The sequence below is a fragment of the Acinonyx jubatus genome, chromosome E4 (genome assembly GCF_027475565.1).
Source record: "Acinonyx jubatus isolate Ajub_Pintada_27869175 chromosome E4, VMU_Ajub_asm_v1.0, whole genome shotgun sequence".
NCBI classification, from domain to species: Eukaryota; Metazoa; Chordata; class Mammalia; order Carnivora; family Felidae; genus Acinonyx; species Acinonyx jubatus.
This window is the reverse complement of record NC_069395.1, coordinates 46660236-46683256: the sequence shown is the minus strand read 5'-3', so window position 1 is coordinate 46683256 and position 23021 is coordinate 46660236. Positions and strand designations below refer to the sequence as shown.

Genomic DNA, 23021 nt, shown 5'->3' with positions numbered 1-23021 from the left:
GGAATTCATCTCCTCCCCCTGCCTCCCTGGTCTAACCCAGCCCGGGTTTATTAACCTTCAGGGTATGGTGTAATACTAAACATTTCCCCAACTGAGTCATGTAAATAAGGGTAGCCTCTACTATTAAAGTTTAACAATTTGCTATTTTGAAACCTTTGCCCTTTGCTAGGTCCACATAAAATGAGAAGAAATAGAATAGTGTGAAGAGTAAAATTCTCTTTACACAAAAATAAAAATGCATTATATTATGTAAACATATTATTAGTGTGGTGTTGGTATAATAGCCATGAGGTTTATCCAAAGCCCTGCAATTACCGATTATTATAATATTATCTCTAACTTGTTGAAAAGCAACATGAGAGGAAATGAGAAAACTCATAATAATATTCATAGTTCAGGATTTCTTCAGAAAAAGCTCCCAGTGAATAATGCTTAGATGCAGATATTACAGGATAAATTTCAGGCTATCACGAAATAGGACAAAGTGAAAGGGACACAGTTCTGGTTCAACGGTGGAAATATCTCCCAAGTAGTGTCCTTGAATGAAGTGGAGAATCTCATACTTCCAATAAATGGGAATGATCAAGCATTTTATCTCTGAGCAGTGAAAAAGTAAAATGTGTAGCAACATTGAAATTCTGACTTAGCTGAGGCACGTTTAATGACTCGTCTTTGCAGTGTAGCAAAGCAATGAAGAGCTACATGAATTCGGCTTAAATTTCTGCTCTGCTATTTATTAACTTCATGGCACTGGGTAAAACTTTCACTTTTTAATCCTCAATCTCTAACACGGATGTAACAATGCATTCTTTTCAGAGCTGTTGAAGGTATTAATCAGACAATATGTGTAAAGCTCTTTAAAAGCTACTGACACATAACAAATTCTTTAATATGTGAACTGAATATTTGTTTCCAGAATACTAGCCATAGGGACACCTAAGGGACAATGTGATTTAACACTAAAGGCTCTGAAGGACCTGCTAAATGAGAAGATAAAACTTGCAGCAGTGCAACACTGAAATAAAGTACATCAACGTGAGTAATTTTTTTTTATCAGAGTGTAATTTCCTTAGAGTTTTCAGAGAATACATCAACTGAGTCTTGATTTGGGTGAAGTGGAAGTGGTAAAGTTCTCTTCTTTTTTTGTCATTTAAGTTGATTCTATGATGATAATTATACACGTAGAGTTTTAAAAGAGAGCAAGTGGAGCATTTTCCCAGATTAAACAAAGAGACCATAAAAATAGGAATGAAATAGCATTTTTCTGCCTCTGTCTCTCAGCCACAAATGCAGGAACTCCAGATTTTCCTAACTCATGCTTCGAAGCATCTGAGTTTGTCACATTCGTGCTTCATAGCTAGCACAGATACCACAAGCTGTTCCTTCCTCTTCTTGGTTTCTGTTGTCTCTGGTTGATTATATTCTCTCCTGCATCTTCTCTTTTCTGGGTATTGTGCCTGGTCCGTAACTCAACCTGCTCCAAAAGCAGCCACAAGGGAACATTTCCCTTATTCCACAGCTTTGCTACACTCTTTTACACAGGATACAAAGAACTGTTTCCTTGTCCCCTCAAGTTCTTAAACATATCTCTTATTTTTATTATCTCTTCTTTTAGGGCTCTCACACAGGTTTCTGGGGGCGGGGGTTAAATAAAAGGACAAGCTCGGCGACACATCCCCAGCTTTACTCAGAATTACCTTGCCATTGGAACACTGACCCTCTGACTTGGGACTGACTCATCCTTCTTTTAGAATGAATTCTGTTCCTGATGGTCTAACAGTCACTTATGTAAATAGACTCCTTTGGGTATTTCCAACCCCGTCTTACTGACAAGCCAATATGGGATTTTTGGAAATCCTATGGAGAAGCCAGGAGATAGGCTCCACAAACTAAGATTTTTTGTTTCAAAGAAATGGGAAAATTATCTATAGAATGCTCTAATGCTGGCATTGCATGTCTATTGTGTCTTTCCCAACCACTGTGAATTTCAGTTTTCATTTGGCTTGACTTCACTGTTGTATATTTGACCCCACCTCATTGAAATGTTGTTTTCCCTTATCTCTGTCAAAGTCATTCTCTCTTGATTTTCTTTCTGCTTTCTTTCTCAGTTGAGGGTGATAATTTCCATGTCTCTACTTCTTGTCCTGATCATTTTTATAACAAGGATAATATTTATTACTATACATCTGGCTGCCTATTGTATACATAAACCTTTTTGACCCATGTTGGGTCAAGTGGCCACCTACAATCTAACAACTATGGCCAGGAAGCAAGATCTTACTGTAGAAAGAGCACAACTCCCATGCTGTAATGGAGAAGAGAGGGGCAATTCTAAAAAAGAGAGAGAGACAAAGAGAGACAGGGAGAGACACAGACAGACAGAGGGAAAGAGAGAGAGAGAGAATGAAAAATTACTAGGCTTGCAGGGGAGAGGGGAAAATAGGTGATGGGCATTGAGGAGGGCATTTGTTGGGATGAGCACTGGGTGTTGTATGTAAGCCAATTTGACAATAAGTTATATTTATAAAAAATAAACCATTTTGAAGAAAAAAAAAGAAAAATTGCTAGAAAGAGGAGGGCTAGTTTCTAATCAGCCATTCAAATAAGTGTCCCATTCACCAAGTTAAAACCAAAACCTAGAGCTATAAATAATTAGCAAGACATGCTGCTTTATATTTTATCTCTTCCTTTCCCTAACTATAATTTAGTTGAAATGACTTATTGGCATGATTAGCAACATAAAATAGACAATAATCAAAGAGAGGATATCTTAAAAGTTAGCCAATCAGTACCTGAATAAGCAAAAGTTGATAGTACAGCAGGATTTACTAAGTGGTATGCATTGAAGCATTAGTCCCATGAAATGTCCTGGGACAAAATTATTCCATGGTCATTAACATTTCTAAAAATCAGTTTACTACAGCCCTCTCCTGGAGAGTCACAATACATATTTATGTTCCAAGGGCTTTAGAGAAATATTTCTCTATAAACACCAGGAAATTGTTCACATTCTAAACTGATTCATTTCTAATGATATTTGAACTCACTGTTTTTCCAGCTACCATTTTATGTTATCTTTATAATTATTTCTATTGAGGCACAAGTCCTTTTATGCTCTTCAATCTCTGGATATTCCTCAAATTTAGGGTAAGAGGCTTGGGTTCCCTAGGCAATTTCCAACAGGCTTGGGAAGTTTAATGTGTTTACTCTAGGCCAAGGTCAGTGTCATCATGTTTAATCAACTTGTTGCCAGACTCTTTAATAAATCCTACTTTATTTAAAGTTCTGGGTACTTTCCTATCTTTGTCTTATTTCTGGGGCAACTAGGGATTTTGGAGAAGTGTGATGTAATTTAACAAAAGAATATTAAACTAGGTTTCAGGCTTAAGGGTTAAAAATGTATCTTGGTAGATTTATTTATAAGAATGTCAAGTTCACTTCTGTTTTGGACAAAGATTTTATTGTCCAAACTTTGAAACTTTATTAAATCTTTATTACGTTGATTTCTGCTAAAGAACAAAAAGAAATTCATGGTATAAATTATTTTTTATAGGGCAAGGCAGGGGCAACAGAATCATCTGCTACATCTTGACTCCCAATTCTGATGGGAATTTCCAATATTGACACCCTAAAAAGGTATTGTTGTTGTTTTTAACTTTTTGAATAGTTAACATGGAAGGTGATCTCTGTTAAAGAGTTAGGCATACAGGTATTTCAACATATATTAAGTCATCATGTTATAAAGCATGTTGACACAAAACCTGCAGTGTCATAGGAAATTAAGAATTAATGTATTTTGCATAAAAAGGAAAATGGAATTTAGCCAAGACAATTGCAGACAGCTGCAATACAATTTTATAGTCAGGTTGGGTAGCTTCTCCTTTACTGGTATTTGGGTCTGAAATGTTACTTGTGAGTCACCGAGCATAGAGAAGGATCTTAGTGACCCGGAGAATACTCCTTGTCAGGTGTTTTCTACTGTGTCAATAAAATGGAGTCTTGGGGCCATCCCACAATGTAATTATGCAATTGTGAGAAATTTAAAGAGAAATGTTTGAAGATTAAAGATTGGAAAATACCAAATGCTTCCATTGTGATGGAAAAAACCCATGTAGCTGAAAAATAAAGGATATATTCAAACAGGAGCCATAAATAAGTCATCAGCATAGGTGTAAATCATGTCCATGTAGATATTGTAAGACAAAGAAACACATGTAGAATGCAGGGAGGAAGTATTTCTAAATATGAATATAGTTTCAATCAATAAAGAAAAAAATTTTTGCTATAATCTATCCATGTGGCTCTGTAATAAAAGAGTATAAAATTAATTGCAAAAATTTGTTATAATAGTTATTAGGGTTCTTATGGAATACAGTGACTTTCTAATACCTTTGGAAATATGCTTTAATGGTTAGATTTTATCTGTCTCCTATATTTATTTTATGAGAACTTTGATCCAGTTTTATTCTTTTTGAAACTGCAAATTCTTTGGCTAAACTTCAGGAACTATTTAAACTTCATCTGTATGTGAATCTAACAACTTTTTATATTCAAATTCTTTATAATCTGGGTGTTAGAGGGTAGGGGAATGAATGGGAAAACAATTTATCTTTATTTATATATTCAAATATATATAAACAAATATTCTTGCCACTATGGAAAAAGAGATGAACAAGAGAGACAAATTCCCTTTTCTCGCAGAGCTCACTTTCCATTGAGGAGACCAAGCAGCTAAATGTGTAAACCAGTACCAAATTTAAGCAAAATACTAATAGCCAAGAAAGAAACAAATAAGATATGTATTACAGGCAATCTCTGTAAGAGGTGATGTTTGAATATCGACACAGCTCCAGCTATGTGAAAAAACCTGCATAAAAGGGTACTGTTTATCGGGAACAGCAAATCCTAAGACCTCAAGAAGCAAAATAATTTGAGTCCATTTTAGGATCAGAAGAGAGTCTAGGGTAACTAGTACCAGGAGCAAAAAGGTGAGGGGTGTGAAATGAGTCTTCGAGGAAGGCAGAGACAGGTTATTGTAAGGAACTTGCATTTTATTGCAAATGCAGTGGCAAACTATTGAACTTCCTGGTTAGACTTCAGTGGTTAAGGAAACTAAATCATAAGTACTTTAAGATATCAGATAACACTTATAAAGATTATGAATTATTTTGTGAAAGATTTTTCTATGACAAAATCTAACATTGATCTTCCATACTCTATGCCATTGCTAAAAATATGAGGGGATCTTAGTTATGAAGTTAAGTATCGTTATTATTTTAAAGGATATCATTTGGAAAGTTCATAGTAACTTTTGAAATGATGAATTTTATAGATCATGAATAAAGAGCAGTCTATGTGGGGGAAGTAGTTGTGGGGTAAGGATGTGAAAAGGTTTAAGAAGTTAATTCACTTTTATTGTGTTGAGATGAACTGAGGAAGACTTTCTGAAATAGAGGTTAATAATATTCATTATTTTATATATGCTTTAAAGTGCATTAGTTGCTAATTTAATAAATTTGGCAACTATAGAAAGGTACAAAGAAGAAAATAGTAACCAATAATAACATTACTTGTCAGTCTTTCTTAATCATTGTAATATGTATTGGACAAGATTGAAATTTTATAGGATATTAAATTTACAACCTAATTATTATTTTTATTATTATTTTAAGTTTATTTATTTATTTTGAGAGAGAGTGAGCATAAGCGGGGTAGAGGCATAAAGAGGGGAGAGAGAGAATATCCCAAGCAGGGTCCACACTGCCAGCACAGGGCCCAACACAGGCTCGAACTCACAAACCATGAGATCATGACCTGAGCCAAAATCAAGAGTCAGATATTTAACCAAATGAGTCACCCAGCCACCTTCAACCTAATTATTTTCATTTAACATTATATTTTTCATGTCAATGAACATTCGTTGACAACACCATGTTAATATGTACATAATAATTATTCTTTGGTAATACAATGATTCACTTACTCATTTATCTGTCTTGATTTATGTTTTCTTCTTTAACCTAGAAGGGGTTTATGAGAAATTGTTTCTCATAGCAATTTTTTAATTTTAAAATGTGTCTGACTATATTATTTTTTTAATGTTTATTTATTTATTTTTGACAAAGAGAGAGAGACATCAGGAGAGGGACAGAGAGAGAATCCCAAGAAGGCTCCACTCTGTCAGCACGGAGCCTGATGTGGGGCTCAAACTTGAAGACCAGCAGATCATGACCTGAGCCAAAATCAAGAGGTGAGTGCTTAACAGATTGAGCCACCCAGGCTCCCCTAAAATTTATCCCAGTGTATTAGAAGACACAGGACCAAGGGCTCCTGGATAGCTCAGTTGGTTTAGCAGCTCACTCTTGGTTTCAGCTCAGGTCATGATCTCACAGTTGTGGAACTGAGCCCGGCATTGGGCTCTAATCTGAGAGTGGAGCCTGCTTGAGATTCTCTCTCTCTCCCTCTCTCTCTCTGACCCTCCCTCACTCATGCATGCAAAATAAATACATAAACTTAAAATAAATAAATAAAAGAAAACAAAGGGCCAAATCCTTGTTGGTGGAATACATTTCTTTTAGTAAGCATCACAGTGACTAACAACACAACCTCAACAGTGACAACAAAAATTACTAATGACCCAAATATTGGAACGTATTTTATATGTGTGTGTCAGAAAAATATTTTTTTCTGAGGTGTTCTCACCCGTTACTTCATATCTAGTGTGGCTTTAGAGGTTATATATTTAGTGTGGAATGAGGTGGGTGACGTACATTCACTGATTCTGAATTCAGAGTATAATTCCCAACCACCAAGAGGATTCCTATATTTCTGCTTTCCAAGGCTTGGTCCTGTGAGCCCTAATCTAATGGGACACATTTTAAAATAAAGAACCATCCTTAGTAAGAAGATCTTTCTGGAGGCCAAGATTAATGCTACAGTTTTTATTAGAGATACCTGGCTTCAGTGTAAGGGTCAAATGCCATTTATATATTTAAAAATATTATTTATCATGTACTGTTTGTCAAGAAAGGTAATCTCTGCCCTGGTGGAGCCTTTGTTCTAGCAAAGAGGCAGGAATCAACCAAGTAATCAAATAGTTACCAGGTGTCTTAGAAAAGACATGCGATACTATGAGAAAGCCTAACAAGGAAACTGTCTTAGCCTGAGGAGGGTCAGCTAAGTGTTCCTTAAGGAAGTGGCATCTGAGCTGGGATCTTGAAGAGAAACAGAGGTTAACTGGGTACAGAAGAGAACCTTCCAGATAGGAGGAAAAATAAATTAAAGGCTCATTGCTTAAATAATAACTGTTATGAATCCTGGGAGGAAAGTGTTTTAACTAGCTCAAATTGCTACTTAAGCTTTCACTAGAGTCTAGTCAGTTTATTAGTCATATTTTATGCATTTACATTAAATGGCGATCTAATCTACTCGGCAACCAAAACTGACTCCAAACGGTGACATATAAATATTAAAAGAGAATAAGAATCAGCACTGGTTTTTTAGTGTTTCTTGCTTAAAGCATTTGAACCAGAGACGCATTTAAAAGAATAAAGACCCATGCTTTGTACAATATTACATGTCTAGAGTATATAACAATAATTATGGGGAATTGGGAAGTACAAATACAGAATCACTGCTTTTAAGACAGTTTTTAGCTACAAAGATAGGTTTTTTTAAAGCTTTTTGCTTACAGTTTATCGCATCAGTTAGAAGACAAAATGACGTGTCTTTCTCATGGATAAGTAACATCTAGAAATATGCTTACAGTCATCATCAACGTGAAAAACTCCCCCTTTTTTATTTGAGAGAGAGAGAGCAAGAGAGAGAGAACACAAGCAAGGGAAAAGGGCAGAGGGAGAGAGAGAGAATCTTAAGCAGGCTCCTCGTTCATCACAGAACCTGATGCAGGGCTCATCCTAAGACCCTAGGATCATGACCTGAGATGAAATCAAGAGTCGGACACTCAACCAACTGAGCCACCCAGGTGCCCCATGAAAAGTTCTTTAATATGCATTTTAACCAAAATATCCTGAAATGCCAATTAATAGAAGCAGCAGTTGGATTAATAGTAATAGGAGTGTTAGTTGTAATAGTTACTATTTATTCTGAGTTTACTATGAATTTCTCAGGCTAGTGTTTCATTGCTAATGCTTACAATTACTGACCAAGACAGACGCTATGATCTCTGCTTTTCAGAAAATACCATTCAAATTCAGACATGTTAAGTGAGCCACTCAAGATCACACAGAAAGCAGTGGAGTGAAAACTCAGCCCTGGTCTCTCTGGATCTCTATTCCAGACCAGTGCTGCTTGGACCCAGGGAACTTACCTAGTTCTGGTTGTGACGAAATCATTTCTCTCTACATAGCTCTCCAACTGCTTTCATAGCTATAAAATAGTAATGCCCTATTTGCATCCCTTGTATTTCAGATTAGATTAAAGCAGAAAATTCACTCCAAAAATTATGCAAATTTTCTTCCAAAGTTCTAGACTGGTGTTGAAGAACATGTTTATTAATTAATGTCTAAACAACATTAATGTCTCTTTCTCTCTCTCAAAATAAGTAAATGAGCATTCTAAAAAAATTGTTTCTTGAAAGACAAACTGTTGTACAGAAAGTGGTGTTATTATGTAAAAATAAGTAACAATATTTACAAGAAACCCAATATGGTACTGCTTTTGATCATCATTTCCTTAGTTTTTGAAATATTAACCTGGTTCTAATAATCTCCAGATAATGAGGAATGTTTTCTAAATGGAAACAACAGTTAAAATAGATATTAGATTCTATTTTTAATGGGGTAAGTCATTGAGCTAGAAAGAAGGGAATTAGCAATGGGATGCAACAGAAGTTTATTATAATATAATACAAGGATTTATTAGCAACAAGGGTCATACCCAAATCAAAATAACATACAAGTTCTATAGGAAAATATAATGTAATATCCTTTCAGCTGGATAGGGGCAGAACCAATAATTAAATCCATGTATCTAATCCAGGTTTGCTGTTTTATCCATGACTTTAGTATATTCTAGACTGACATATCAATTTTATTGGAAATAGATGGACCAAAGCTCTCACACATACAAACTTAACAATATCTGAGAATTTAGCCTGGGTAAGGGAAATAGGTAAAAAATACAATAATATTTAAGGAAAGATGGAAAAAACAAGCACTAATAAAAACCTGTTCTCCTCTAGGTAAAATGGACTATAAACAAAAAACATTATAAGAAGATACAGTTACAATTATAATAATTAGGAAGTTTTACTTTCTCACTTCAAAAACACTAGTGAAGGAAGCACTGAAGGAAAAATTGTTATCTTTTTTCATTTCTACAACAAATAGTATGAAAATGAGACAAATAAAGCTACAATAATCATGACAGTGTGGCACTGGCAAAATAATACCCAAATACATCAACAGAACAGAATAGAAAGCCCAGAGTAGATCCACATAGATAAAGTCAACTGATCTTTGAAAAAGGAGCAAAGGCAATACAATGGAACAAGGATAGATTCTTCAACAAATGGTGGTCATCCACATTAAAAAAAAAAAAAAAAAGCAAATCTACATACAGACCTTATACCCTTCACAAAAATTAACTCAAAATGGATTATATCTAACTGTAAAACACAAAACTATAAAATTCCTGGAAGATAACAGGAAAAAAAAACTATGAACTTGGGTGCGGTGATGCCTTGCCAGATGCAACACCAAAGACATAATCCAGAAAAGAAATATTTGAATAATGAAGCTGGACTTCATTAAAATTAAAAACTTCTGCTCTGCAACTGACAATATGAAAAGAATTAGAAGATAAGCCACAGATTAGGAGAAAGTATTTGCAAAACACATCTAATAAAGAACTCTTACCAAAATATGAAAAGATCTTTTAAAACTCAACAATAAGAAAACAAATAGCCTAGTTAAAAAAGGGGCCAAAGACTTGAACAGAAACCTCACCAAAACAGATATATAAATACAATGTGTACAATTTGTGCGTGTGTGTGTGTGTGTGTGTGTGTGTGTGTGTGTGTAGGGAATTAGAAATGAGATGCAACAGAAGTTTATTATAATATAATACAAGGATTTATTAGCACATGAAAAAATATATAAGCATATGAAAAGATGGTCCACATCACAGGTCATCAGAAAAACACAAATTAAAACAATGAGATAGCAGTACGTACCTATTAGAATGGCCAAAATCTAGAACATTATATCAAATAGCAAATGCTAGTGAGGATGTGAACCAACAGGAATTCTCATACATTGCCGATGGGAATGCAAAATGGTACAGGCACTAAAAAAGTGTTTTAATTTTTTTTAGAGCTTATTTATTTTTGAGAGAAAGAGAGGGAAAGAGACAGAGCACAAGTGGGGGAGGAGCAGAGAAAGACACACAGAATTTGAAGCAGGCTCCAGGCTCCAAGCTGTCAGCACAGAGTCCAATGCGGGGCTCGAACTCATGAACTGTGAGATGATGACCTGAGCCAAACTCAAACACCTAACCAACCGAGCCCCAGAACAGCTGCTTTTGAAGGCAGTTTAGCAGTTTCTTTCAAAACCAAACCATACTTTTGCTGTGTGATCCAGCAAGCATGCTCCTTGGAATTCATCCACAGGAGCTGAACTTATGTCCACACCAAAGCCTGCACGTGTACATTTATAGCAACTTTATTCATTATTGCCAACACTAGGAAGCAATTAAGATGTCCTTCAGTAGGTGAATGCTTAAATCAACTGTGGTACATCCAGACAATGGAAGATTATTCAGCATTAAAAAAATGAGTTATCAAGCCATGGAAAGTCACGAAGGAAACTTAAATGCATATTAGTAAGTGAAAGAAGCCAATCTGACAAGGTTACATACTGCATAATTCCAACTATGTGATATTATGAAAAAGACAAAACTATGAACACAGTAAAAAGATCAATGGTTGCCAGGGGTGGCAGTAGGGCAATGTATGGCAGAGAGAGATGAATAGGCAGAGCACAGAGGATTTTTAGGGTAGTGAAAATAGCCTGTATGATATAATGACAGATATATGTTATTATATACTTTGTCCAAACCCATAGAATATACAACGCAAACAGTGAATCCTAAGGTAAACTATAGACATTGAGTGATTATGATGTGTCAATGTAGGTCCATCCTTGATTAAAAAAAAAAACAAAAAAACAAAACAGGTACCATTGTGGTGAATGATGTTGATAATGGAAGGCTAGACCTGTGTGTGTGCAAGAGATACATGGGAAATCTCTACTTTCCTCTCAATTTTGTTGTAAACTTAAAACAGTTCTAAAAAAAATGTTTTAAAAAGAAAACAGGTTTTCAATTGGAAAAGACCCAAATGCCAGGCAAGATGAAGAAAAACCCATACCTAAAACTGATCAGATCATCACTCCTTGATTTTCCTCTCTAAACCTGTAAACCCTTCTGCCTCTGTGCCCTCTTTTCCTTCTTCCCATCCTGTTATGAAGGAGAATGCAACCATCCCCGTCTCAAAAACTTATCTCTCACTATACCCTGGTCTGAGAATTCACAACTGCTTATGGTCTTTGCTCCTTCAGTTAGCCCCTTTCCCTCCAGCTGTATCATTTCCATCAAAGGCAATTATGTTTTAGAATTCCTACCCTAAAGCAACAATAAAATCTTCCTGGTATTTACATTCTGCCTTAAATTCTATCTCAGTTCTCAGCTCTATTTCAGAATTTTCCTTTGTGGTAATTTTTTTTTTTTTAAAAAGAGATATCTTTCTCAATCTTTCCAGAATTTTTTTTAAAAGGAATTGTATACTTATATTGTATCCAGTTCCTTTCTTCTCATTCACTTCTCAGACCGTTTATGTCTAGAATTCACCTCCAGAAGTCCATTGGCACTGCTTTTGTTAAGGGTTAAGAGGCCAGATACTGCTAAAATGAATGAATTTGGTGTTTACCTTACTTAGCCTCTCATCAGAGCTTGACACAGCTGATCATTTCTTCCTTCTTAGGAACTTACATGTTCTTGATATTTTTTTGTTAACTCATTGCTTTTACTTCTCAGTCTCTTTTGCTGATTCCACCATTCTTACCAACCTCCTAAATGTAGACTTCTTCAGGTTTTTCACTCTTGTTGATGCCTTCCCTTTCTGTACTCTCATTCTCCATAACCTATCTCATAGCTCCCTTGGTGTAACTACTACAGATGTGTTGTCAACTCCCATATCTATATTCCTGGTATAGACATCACTAAGCTCTAGAGTTGTGTATCCAATTTCTTCCCTGACTTCTCAACTTACATATCTCAACTTATGTATCTTACCAACATTTAAAATTTAAAATGTTCAAAACATGAAATAAAACTTGGTTCTCACAATCTACCCAGTTGCTCACACCAAAAACTCTAGGAGCCATAACTGGTTTCTTGCTATATCAATCAGCAAACCCTGTTGATTCTTTCTCTAAGGTATATCTTCACTTTCCCTACCTCTCTTCATCCTTTTATGTTTAAGTAATCTCTAACCAACATGGGACTTGAATTTTCAATGCCAAGATCAAGAGTCACATGTTCTACCAACTAAGCTAGTCAGGCGCCCTCGTCATCTCCTTTATTACAGTTATAGTGACTTGTGCTATTATGGTCTCCTTCAGTTACACTGTCCTTTTTATAAACATAATGTCACTTAGTCCTGCTAATAATCATGTAAGGTGGACTAAAGAGGAAATGGGCTCATTTAAGGTAATTAATTTCACATAGTAATTTACTTCACATAGTAAGTAGTACAGATGAAACGCCAAATCAGTGCTCAAAAGTATGTGAACAAATGATCACTAACATTTTGATTACCTGCTAAGTGTTACACATTTTCCACATCTAATTTAATCATCATAACAAGAACATATAACTGTTATTATATTAAAATAAAATAGGAGATTTAAGCCAGTTGTCTCAAATTATGGTTCCCTTTGCTTCCACTTTCAACTTCCTTTTCATTTCTTTCCATTCTTCTCAATACCACCAAAGAAATTTTTTAAAAACATAATTCCTATCATGTCCTTCCTCTGCTTAAAATCCTTTAACAGGTCAGAATTGGTTACAGAATAATGTCCTTATGGCACTGAGATGCTTTTATAAATTTGTCACTGCCTTCCTTTCTAATTTTATTTCTTCCTACTTCCCACCATATCTCCTGGATTCCATCCACATATCAATTGCTTTCGAGATTCAGTTTGAACAGGCTGCACTCTTTCTTTCCTATATGTCTTTATCCAATCTGTTTCTTCTGCCTTGAAAGTTCATCCCGCATATAGTAGTCATTGTAGTTGCTTTCCTACCATCTCTTTTGTTTCTTTCAATAGCCACCCCAAATATCCAACTTCCCTGGTGCCATGGTATGAGTTTGGCCAGCTCTAGCTAATCAGCATGATTTTACACCCTAGTTGGAGTTTCTAGTTCAGGTGACGCAATTAGAGACAGTAAGACATAAAGTGAGATTTATGTGAAAAATATTTCCCGACTCTTCTCAGGGGATTCTACAATTAACATTCTGTCTTCTCTTGTAACTGATGTGTAGTTAGTAAGCCATTTTATGAACATGAAGGAGAATGGGTTTTAAACTGAAGTTTGACCTTCAGGAAGGCAGAAGGTTACACCAGATCTTTCCATAATGACATTACTAAGCTGCTGAAACAAACCAACACTGAAGCTAACTTTACCGCTAGACTTTCCAGTTATGTGAATCTCCTTTATTGACAGATTTTTCTGCTACTTGCAACTGAGAGCAGCTAAATACTACACACATTTTATCATAAAATGTCACTAACAATAGGCCTTCCTAACTTCTCAGTTGAAGCTAAACATTTTTTTTTCCTCAGTAAAAGTTTCTTTTGTATACCTCTATCAAAGCCTGTAGTACATTGCTTAAACTATTAGTTTGCTTCCCCAGGAGACCAAACACCTGAAGTGGAAAGGACTTCATGTTATTTGCTGCTCTATGAGTTTGTTATCAGACTGTGCTCATAAATAGCCCACCATCCATCCCCAAAACACTTTTATTTAATGCAATTTCTCAACCTCCGCACTATTGATATTTTGGACCAGATACATCTTTGCTATAGAGGGCTATCCTATGCAACCTATAATATTTAGTAGCATCTGTGGCCTCTACTCATTAGATGCCAGTAACATAACCCCTCCCCACCATGTGTGATAATAAAATGTGTCTAGGAATTGCCACATATTGCCTTGGAGGTAAAATTGTACAATTTGAAAACTACTTACCTGATGACCAAGAGGACAAATTTTATTACAAACATCCTTACAGGATAATATTGTATCCATCCTTAAGTACAGACAGAAAGGGCTAATAATCCCACAAAGGGCAAAGTAAATTGTTTTCATGCAAAACTACTGGTTTGGTTTGTAGTAAAGGGGTGTGAGGGTAAACTCCTCCTTTACTGGGTACAGGATATGATCTCACACACCAAACCTGCTTTTCTCATAAGCTAATCCCCCTCGAGAAACTTCCCATTCCAAAGGGATGGGTCAGTTTCATCACTGAAAAAGGAAGGACCAAAAAGAGAAGACAATTTCTTATATGTAAGGAATATCAGATTAGGTGCCTGTAACAGAACTTGGCACTAAACATCTTTCATCACCTCCTTGTTTCTTACACATACCCAAACTAATCCCTAAATGGTTTCTCTCCATTTAGAGTGAGAGCTTTCAAACTGTTACTAATTATAAACTTCTTCAGAATAAAGGTGTTTTCACTGAGAGTGAACGTGCAGGTACTTGAGCCCACACAACCTCCTTGGCCTCGGGGCAAGCACTTCTGTCTGAAACGCCTTCTCTAACAGACAGGATGATGAAAACGGAAGCTGTAGAACTGAGTGAGCCAAGCCAAAAACCCTGTTTGGATGATTAAGTGTTCTCTAATACATGAAGAATTCAGAGAAATGGGGCAAAGTGAATGCACTTCACTATGATCTGACATAATAATCTACAGTCCCTATCTTTATGTCCAAACATACTTTTATGTATGTATTGTACATAAAATTATGTATGTATGTACTTTTATGTATTCAAGTCACTCCTTGAATATATCATTTTGGTAAATGTGAAAATTAACTTCTGAAGGTGAAATCTATAACATAATCATCCATTTTGACTTTTCTTTTTCTCCATCTCTTAGGTTGAAGCAAAACAATGTTTGCCTTTGAATCTAAATGTAGTTTTAATATTAATTTTCATATGTATATTTAAAAGTTACAAGACTTTAACTAGAAGTCTTGATTCCAAGAACAAGGAAATTAATGAAAACCATAATAAGTGTATACAATGTTAATAATTAAGGCCATCGATATGATTAAGAATGATAATTGTGTATGGTACGGTTAATTTCCTCAGATACACCAGGAAACAATATAATTTTAACAACTGATCTACCCATGGATGGAATGTCTATATTCCCTCTATATGGGGCGCCTGGGTGGCTCAGTCAGTTAAGTGTCCGACTTCGGCTTAGGTCATGATCTCGTGGTTCACGAGTTCAAGCCCTGCATCCAGCTCTGTGCTGACAGCTCAGAGCCTGGAGCCTGCTCAGATTCTGTGTCTCCCTCTCTCTCTGCCCCTCCTCCACTCACTCTCTCTCTCTCTCTCTCTTCCCCCCTCAAAAAAATATATATATAAAGAAACATTAAAAAATTACATTCCCTCTATAGAAAAGAGATGTTTACATTAAAAATTAAATCATGACCATAAAAGAATTTCCCTGGAACCTGGAATAGAAGACTGTAATGGGCATTTTTATTATTTGCTTCGTAGATGGTAATATTCTTTAGATTAGCTTGGGGATAGATACTAAGTCTGTTTTTTTATTTTCCTAGATTTCTATGAATATTTTGAATAGTTAACAGAGCCAAAATATTAACTGATATAATAATTTCTCACTATTCTGCTCCCACATCCTAATGCATGTGAAGGCACTTGTCTCTACCTTTACATCCTATCTAATAATAACCATCCTATCGACTAAATTCCTATAATATACTAGCATGCATATATTATGCCAATAATTTACTCTCTCCCCAAAAGAACTCTGAGATAATACTATTATTCCTATTCTACAGATGAGATAACTGAGTTTGGAGAAGTCAGCAGCTTACACAAAGTCACATAACTTGCAAGAAACAAATCATGTTCTTTCTGTGAAGAAAGGCAATCAGTACCTCATCCATCAAATAGATTCATAAGCCAGAAGGAATCATCTGGGGCTTTGTGTTCCACTAAAAGAGGAGCCTTATTATTGAATATGTAGGTGGCAGGCACAAAGCTGGAGGTGAAAGCTAATAAAACTTCAAATGAACTTACTTAGCAAGCTGGAAGAACAGACCCCAAATCAACAAGATGAAATTATTATAAGGATGGATGTAGTGGCCTGGACTTACCTTTAAAAAACATCCATTACAAACAAAATCCATAAAGAAGTAAAGAATGGATGATCAGGTTGGGGTGAAGCCTACTCTCACAATAATTGTTGGTCACGAGCAGTCGCTTACCTAGTCAAATACCTAGGCCACTGGAGCCACATGGTGTTTATAGCATCCCCTTATCTACCAACCTAGTAACACTAGCGGAAATAAAACTGATTCACTTAGCATGACTGGTTCTTTTGGAACTCATGCTGGATTCTCACTGGAAACTACTTTACTCAAGTTTCCCTAAGCTATCCATTTAATAATATATTCTAGAAATTTTTCCTAAGGATTGATGTGAGGTTTACTAGTTAGAAATCCCCAAGCTCGGGGTGCCTGTGTGGCTCAGTCGGTTAGGCGGCTGACTTCGGCTCAGGTCATGATCTTGCGGTCCGTGAGTTCTAGCCCCGCATCGGGCTCTGGGCTGACAGCTCAGAGCCTGGAGCCTGCTTCATATTCTGTGTCTCCCTCTCTCTGACCCTCCCCTGTTCATGCTCTGTCTCTCCCTGTCTCAAAAATAAATAAACGTTAAAAAAAATTAAAAATAAAAAAAAGAAATCCCCAAGCTCTATCATTTTCTTCTTTTTAAAAGTATCAGAACAGCTCTTTTTTGGACTTCTGCCATCTTCCCACAATTTTTCAAAGACTACCATGAAGAGCTTTATGTTCACTATCAAAGTACTTTCAGAAACCAGGTGGTAATTCAACTGGACCTGTAGTTTGAACACAGTTTAAAGTTATTAGTTATAGGTTAGGAAAGAAAAAAATAAGTTTTCTTTCTGTGACTGTTAATTTTAGTTCCCCATTCCTAAATAGTAGGCCTCATTGCCTAATTATTATTATTTTGAAAATCTAAGAAGGAAGGAAAGAAGGAAGGAAGGAAAGAAGGGAGGGAGGAAGGAAAGAAGGGAGGGAGGAAGGAAAGAAGGGAGGGAGGGAGGAAAGAGAAAAGAGAAGAAAGGAGGAGGAGGGGAGGAGGGAGGCAAGGGATAAAAAAAGAAAAAAAAAATTATTTAACATCATTTGAAATTCTCCATTCATTATGAACTTCAAGATGCCATAGATATAGCCTCTCAAATTTCATGCTATTCACAGATTTCTAAATGAGTTCTGCCTTGTCATAATTAAACCTAGAGAAAGAATTTCACTTACCACTTCTATTTAAAACATTAAATTTTCAAAAGAACAAGTCAAGAATATTCATAAACTACTATTACTCTGATCATAAGGACATAAGATATCTGATTAGAGGGAATCACCTATAAACACTACATCTTGTTTATATACAATAGTGTGTAGCAGTGAAAGTGTCTTAATGCAGAGAATCTGTTTCAAAATCATCTTAAAAATAACCAACTTATTCAAAACATGTTTTTACTTCTAAGAATGTAGGCACAGAGTCAAGAAGCTAAGGACTGCTGGTGCTAATATTTAGGCAAGTTAGAAAAGCCATTCACAAAGAAAACATTTGTGAGTAGTTAGTACAAATTTCCCCTTAAAATGTATCTGTTTTTGTCTGCACTTGTAATGAAAGTATTTTCCCATCTTGTCACAAAATTATTTTAGAACACCAGTTTAAAGGCAACATTGATGTTAACACATCATCTGAGAATGGCTCATAGTTGGCATAAAAATGTACCAGAATAGTTGGCGATTTAAAAATACAGTCATGGGGTGCCTGGCTGGCTCAGTCAGTAGAGCATGCAACTCTTGATCTTGGGGTTGTGGGTTCAAGCGCCATGGTGGGGGTAGAGATTGCTTAAAAATTTTTAAAAAATCTAAAAATACAGTCAATGTTTATTTAAAATCTGAATATTGTTTACAAAAATATAGTGGTGTTTCTTCTTTTCTACGTGCCCTGATTTATTAGGTTCTTCCTTGTCTCCAGTCACACCTCACATTCTTAATCATCACACTACAACTCTCATTCTAATAAGTGATTCTAAATTCCATTTCCAGTCTTTTTTTCTCACCCAAGATTTAGGCCTCAAAAACAATCTCTTCTTCACTCCATTCTTCCAAAAAGCAAGAAATAAAGAAGAGAATCCTATTGTTTATAACCTGGAAAGATTTTATGTGCTGTACCTTCTAGCCCACTACCTTACTTTAGCCCTCTCATAATCTGTCACCAAGATCATAAAAATAGCCTTTAACTGGTCTCCTACTAAACAGAATTTTCGCATTCTTATCTAATATCCACACTGCCATATCTGATAACTTTCTTATTTTAATCCTCCATTTGATCCCTGTTGCCTGCAAAACAAAATTGGAACTTATTGGCATTGGAATTCATAACTGGTCCCCATTGATATCCTGAGCCTCACATGACTCACCTCTATGCTCCTACCCCCCATAAATACATCCTCACCTGAATATCCTATGCTCTTTCACAACCAAGTACTTTTGAGTATTCAATTCACTTGGCCTGGAAATTTGTTCTTCTTCTCTACATATATCTTCTGATTCTTCTAATGCACTGGAAATATCAATTCCTATACAATTTGATTTTCTTCAGAACTAACCATCTACTCCCCTTTGCTTGCAGCTATCTATAGAACTTATAGAATATTAATTCAATACGGTTAGAAAATCACTATGATAGAGATAGATAAATAACATAGAGTGGAAAGGCGAAAGGAAAAACCAACTCTTGATCTTCTGAGTTCTGTAGACTATGAGTTCACTGAAGGCAGCAACTTAGTTTCATTTATTATCCATTCAGTTGGACTTACCTTTGAGACATGGTGAGTGTTTAGTACATATGTATATTTTTATTATATAGTCCCTTTTAAATAAAAAACCCTGATTACTAACCTTTATCAATTTTTTAACATTGGATTTCATGTACTTATGTTTTCTTCCAATTGTGTAATGTGTTCAAGCCTAGTCTGCCCAATAGAAAGACAGTAAATTCCTAGAGGTGAGGCATCCAAAAGATTCATATTGAATTAAATAATAATCTTACACTAAATAAACTACCTTTACCTCAAAGTTAGTTTCCTGAACTAAGGTTTTTATCATTTTTGTGTAAAAATACCGAAACTTGATGTAATTGTTACGTGGTCATCGCTCAGTCTACTTGGAATGTGATTTGAATATGTTAATGATTTGGAAAATTTTTTCCAAGATGATGCATGAGTGGATGAATATCACAGAGTTGACACAACAAATTGAAATAGCTCTCATTTAAAGTTACAGTGTAACTCATTAGTTATATGATAATCAGAAATAAAGTAGAAAACGTAGCTATCCTCACCATTTTAGAGTTTCCAACATTACCATAGTTTATACCAATTTAAACAATCTGAATAAAATCCTATCAGAGTTTTTTAATAATGTAAAGCTAGGTAAATTCTATTCTTTTATGAACTTTATCTAAAATTGACAGATTTTAATCTTTTTTAAGATTAAAATACTTTAAAATGACTCCCAAGTGGGCTTAGGGCTTTTCAGTTTCCTTGGTATAAATTTAAGAGAAATATTATCTTCAATAACTTAGTATTTTTGATTGTTTAACTCTGGCTGAAAATTAACTTAATGGTTTCCTTGCCACCTAACACTTCTAATTAGAGTCATTTGTAATTTGAAGTATCTGACTATATAATTACATTGTCCAAAATCTTTAAAAAAGTCTATGAAAAAAAGTCTATGATTGATTACAAGAAAACCATCCCAAACCATGCAAAGTTGTTCATCACAATAATTCTATGTACCATAAAGTTTAATATGACTTCAATTTCTAAAAATAAAGTCAATATTATAAAATATTAGACTGAATCTAATGACAGAGTTTGAAAGACTCTGTAGCAATATAAAAATGCTTGTGTGAATTAAATTTTTAAAAGCAGAATATAAAGTTGTATGTTTATTATGAATACAAATATGTAAAAAAAATTATCTAAACGTGGATTATTGGAAACTTTAAGGAAGAGATTCCAAAATGTCAGCGATGGTGGTGTTTAATTTATGAATTTATGGAGATAATTTCTCTCCCTGTCTTTATTTCCCAAACTCTCTATAAGGTTGTTTCATGATTATATTAAACTTATAATTTAAAATAATATTTGCAATAATATGTACTCAGTAAACTATTCTAGCAAGAAATCTATTTGGAGCCTAAATTCACCAATTAGTTTATTGCTTTTAGGTACTTAAAGTGACCTAAAATTGTGTTATCTATACTATATTTGTAAAGATACAGATACTGTCTACTCACACATGTCCTTATTTTATTTATTAAAAAAAAAAAAGAGTAGACCACTACCATGCTCATTCTGCTTTTTCTTATATTTCCTATTCTACCTGTTCTTCAATTTCAATACCTTTTCTTAGGCTCACCTTCAGCCTTACAGATATAGATGGGTGGATGGGTCAAGACCAGGCAAATGGAAAGGATCCAGCTTACCTCTAGGGTTTCTCTCAATGCATGGCCATACCGATTATTTTAAAAATCATCCTTGGGGGCCACTTATATATGTTTCAGACACCAGTGCCAAACACTTAAGTTCATTATCCCCCAAGCAGACCTATTAAATGACTTTTTGGGTCCCTATTTTATATATGGGAAAACCAAGTGTCACAACATTCAGTATATAACACGTTCAGTATATACACTTCAGTATAAAACACTATAAAGCTTCTGACTTTGGTAAGGTACTTATGTCTTCAATTTTACCTGTTGTTCTCTAGTCCACAGATCCTCATTCTATCCTCTGTATATAAGTCCCTAGCTTTCTGCCAAGGTTTAACTGCAGAAAGTGAGGGAAGTAGTCTGACTACTTACACAAAATGTCAATCAGTCATCCTGTTTTCTGCCTCGCTTTCACCCTACTTTCACAGGTACCTGGTGCCAATAACTTCTGAGCTTCTAGGGATCTACAGTGGGAAAAAAAAATTCCTCCTGAATCTTTCATTGTTTGTTTCAGATTCAGATCTCTTGGGTCTACTAAGTTACCACATATTTCATATTTCAGTTTTTAAAATATTGAGCTCTGGGGCACCTGCGTGGCTCAGTCGGTTAGGCTTCTGACTTTGGCTCAGGTCATGATCTCACAGTTTGTGGGTTCGAGCCCTGCATCAGGCTATGTGCTGCCAGCTTAGACCCTGGAGCCTGCTTCGAATTCTGTGTCCCTGCCCTGCTCACACTCTGTCTCTCTCTGTCTCTCAAAAATGAATAAATGCTAAAAAAATTTTTTGAATATTGAGCTCCTGATGCTGTTCTTTCCCCTCCTCCTTTTTCTGCTTCTCCTTTTTTTCTCTCTCTTTCTCGATATTTTATTTTGAAATATAATTCACCTAAAAGTGAATAAAACATATTTTTGCATCTGTGGTAGGCAATACTGTGGCTCCCAAAGACGTCTATGTCTTAATCACCAAGACCAGGGTGCCTGGATGGCTCAGTCAGTTGAGCGTCTGACACTTGTATATGTCTCCTAATAAAATAATATATTGAATCAATGAATAAAAATGCTCACGGCAAACCTTACAGATGAAGTGGGCGTCATCCGACCTTAGCCTCACTAAATGAAAGTCAACCAGACATATTCTTATGGTGTGATGAAATGTGAAGAACAGGGTCTCTCTCACCTATGCAATATTGTTACCAATAAATAAAGCCACTGAATCGTTTTGCTATAGTTTGAACTATGTCTCACTCCACTCCCCAAAGTCACATGATGAAGCCCTCATCCCCAGTGTGATATTTGGAGGTGGAACCTTTGGGAGGTAACTTCACTTAAATGAAGGGAAGATGCTTATAAAGGGATTAGTGCTGTTTTAATGAGACACCAGACAACTTGTTCTACCTCTCTCTGTGTGTCCACAAAGGAGAGGTCATGTGAACACGCACAAGAGATGGTGGCCGCCTACAAACCAAGAGACGTCTGAGAATGAAACCTATCTTTCCAGCAACTTCTTGAGCTTTCAGGCCCCCAGAATTGTGAGAAAAATAAATGTTTATTGTTTAAGCTACCCAGTCTATGGTATTTTGTTATGGTAGCCCAAGCAGACTAAGAATAGATCTAGTCAACCTAGTCAAGCCACTAGGTCCAACTGCTAGTTTACAGGAAATATGGAGAAAAAAAAAAGAGAAAAATTTAAGTAGTATCTACGCAACTTTGATAGAACAAATACCCAGTTTCTTCACAATTCAATGGAAGGGAAAAGTAGGACTTTGTTGGGGGTAGGTGGGTGAAGGATACAGTTACAGAATAAAAGCAACTAAAAGACAAAACCAAATATAATGTGTGGGCTTTGTTTGGATTCTGACTCTAATAAACAACTGTAAAAGTTCATTTGGAGAATAATCTGGAAAATATGAATATGAACTGGGCATTAGATGTTATTAAGGAATTATTAAATTTTTTAGATATGATAGTCACAAAGGGTTAAGTTTTAAAAGAAGGTCTTTATCATTAAAGATACGTATTGAAGTATTTATAAGTAAAATTACATAATGTCTATGATTAGCTATAAAATACTGTTTACTCCAGCACAGAGAAGGAAAAGGTGTGGGACAGATGAAGGAAAATTGCTAAAATGTTAATTGCTGGATCA

General features: G+C 35.5%; 1 protein-coding gene across 3 annotated transcripts in view; it reads left to right on the top strand.

Moving 5' to 3' along the window:
• Positions 1 to 219: 219 nt before the first annotated feature.
• Positions 220 to 23021, top strand: part of PDC (phosducin) — a 116481-nt gene continuing 93679 nt past the window's right edge. Inside the window, exons 1-3 of one of the 3 annotated variants that reach the window (XM_053209066.1) lie at positions 220 to 827; positions 917 to 1035; positions 3554 to 3636. The gene's annotated coding sequence lies outside the window, so the exon portion shown is untranslated. Of the gene's footprint in view, positions 1036 to 3553; positions 3637 to 23021 lie in introns of all 3 variants that reach the window. The other 2 variants (XM_053209065.1, XR_003425520.2) reach the window with 2 other exon arrangements.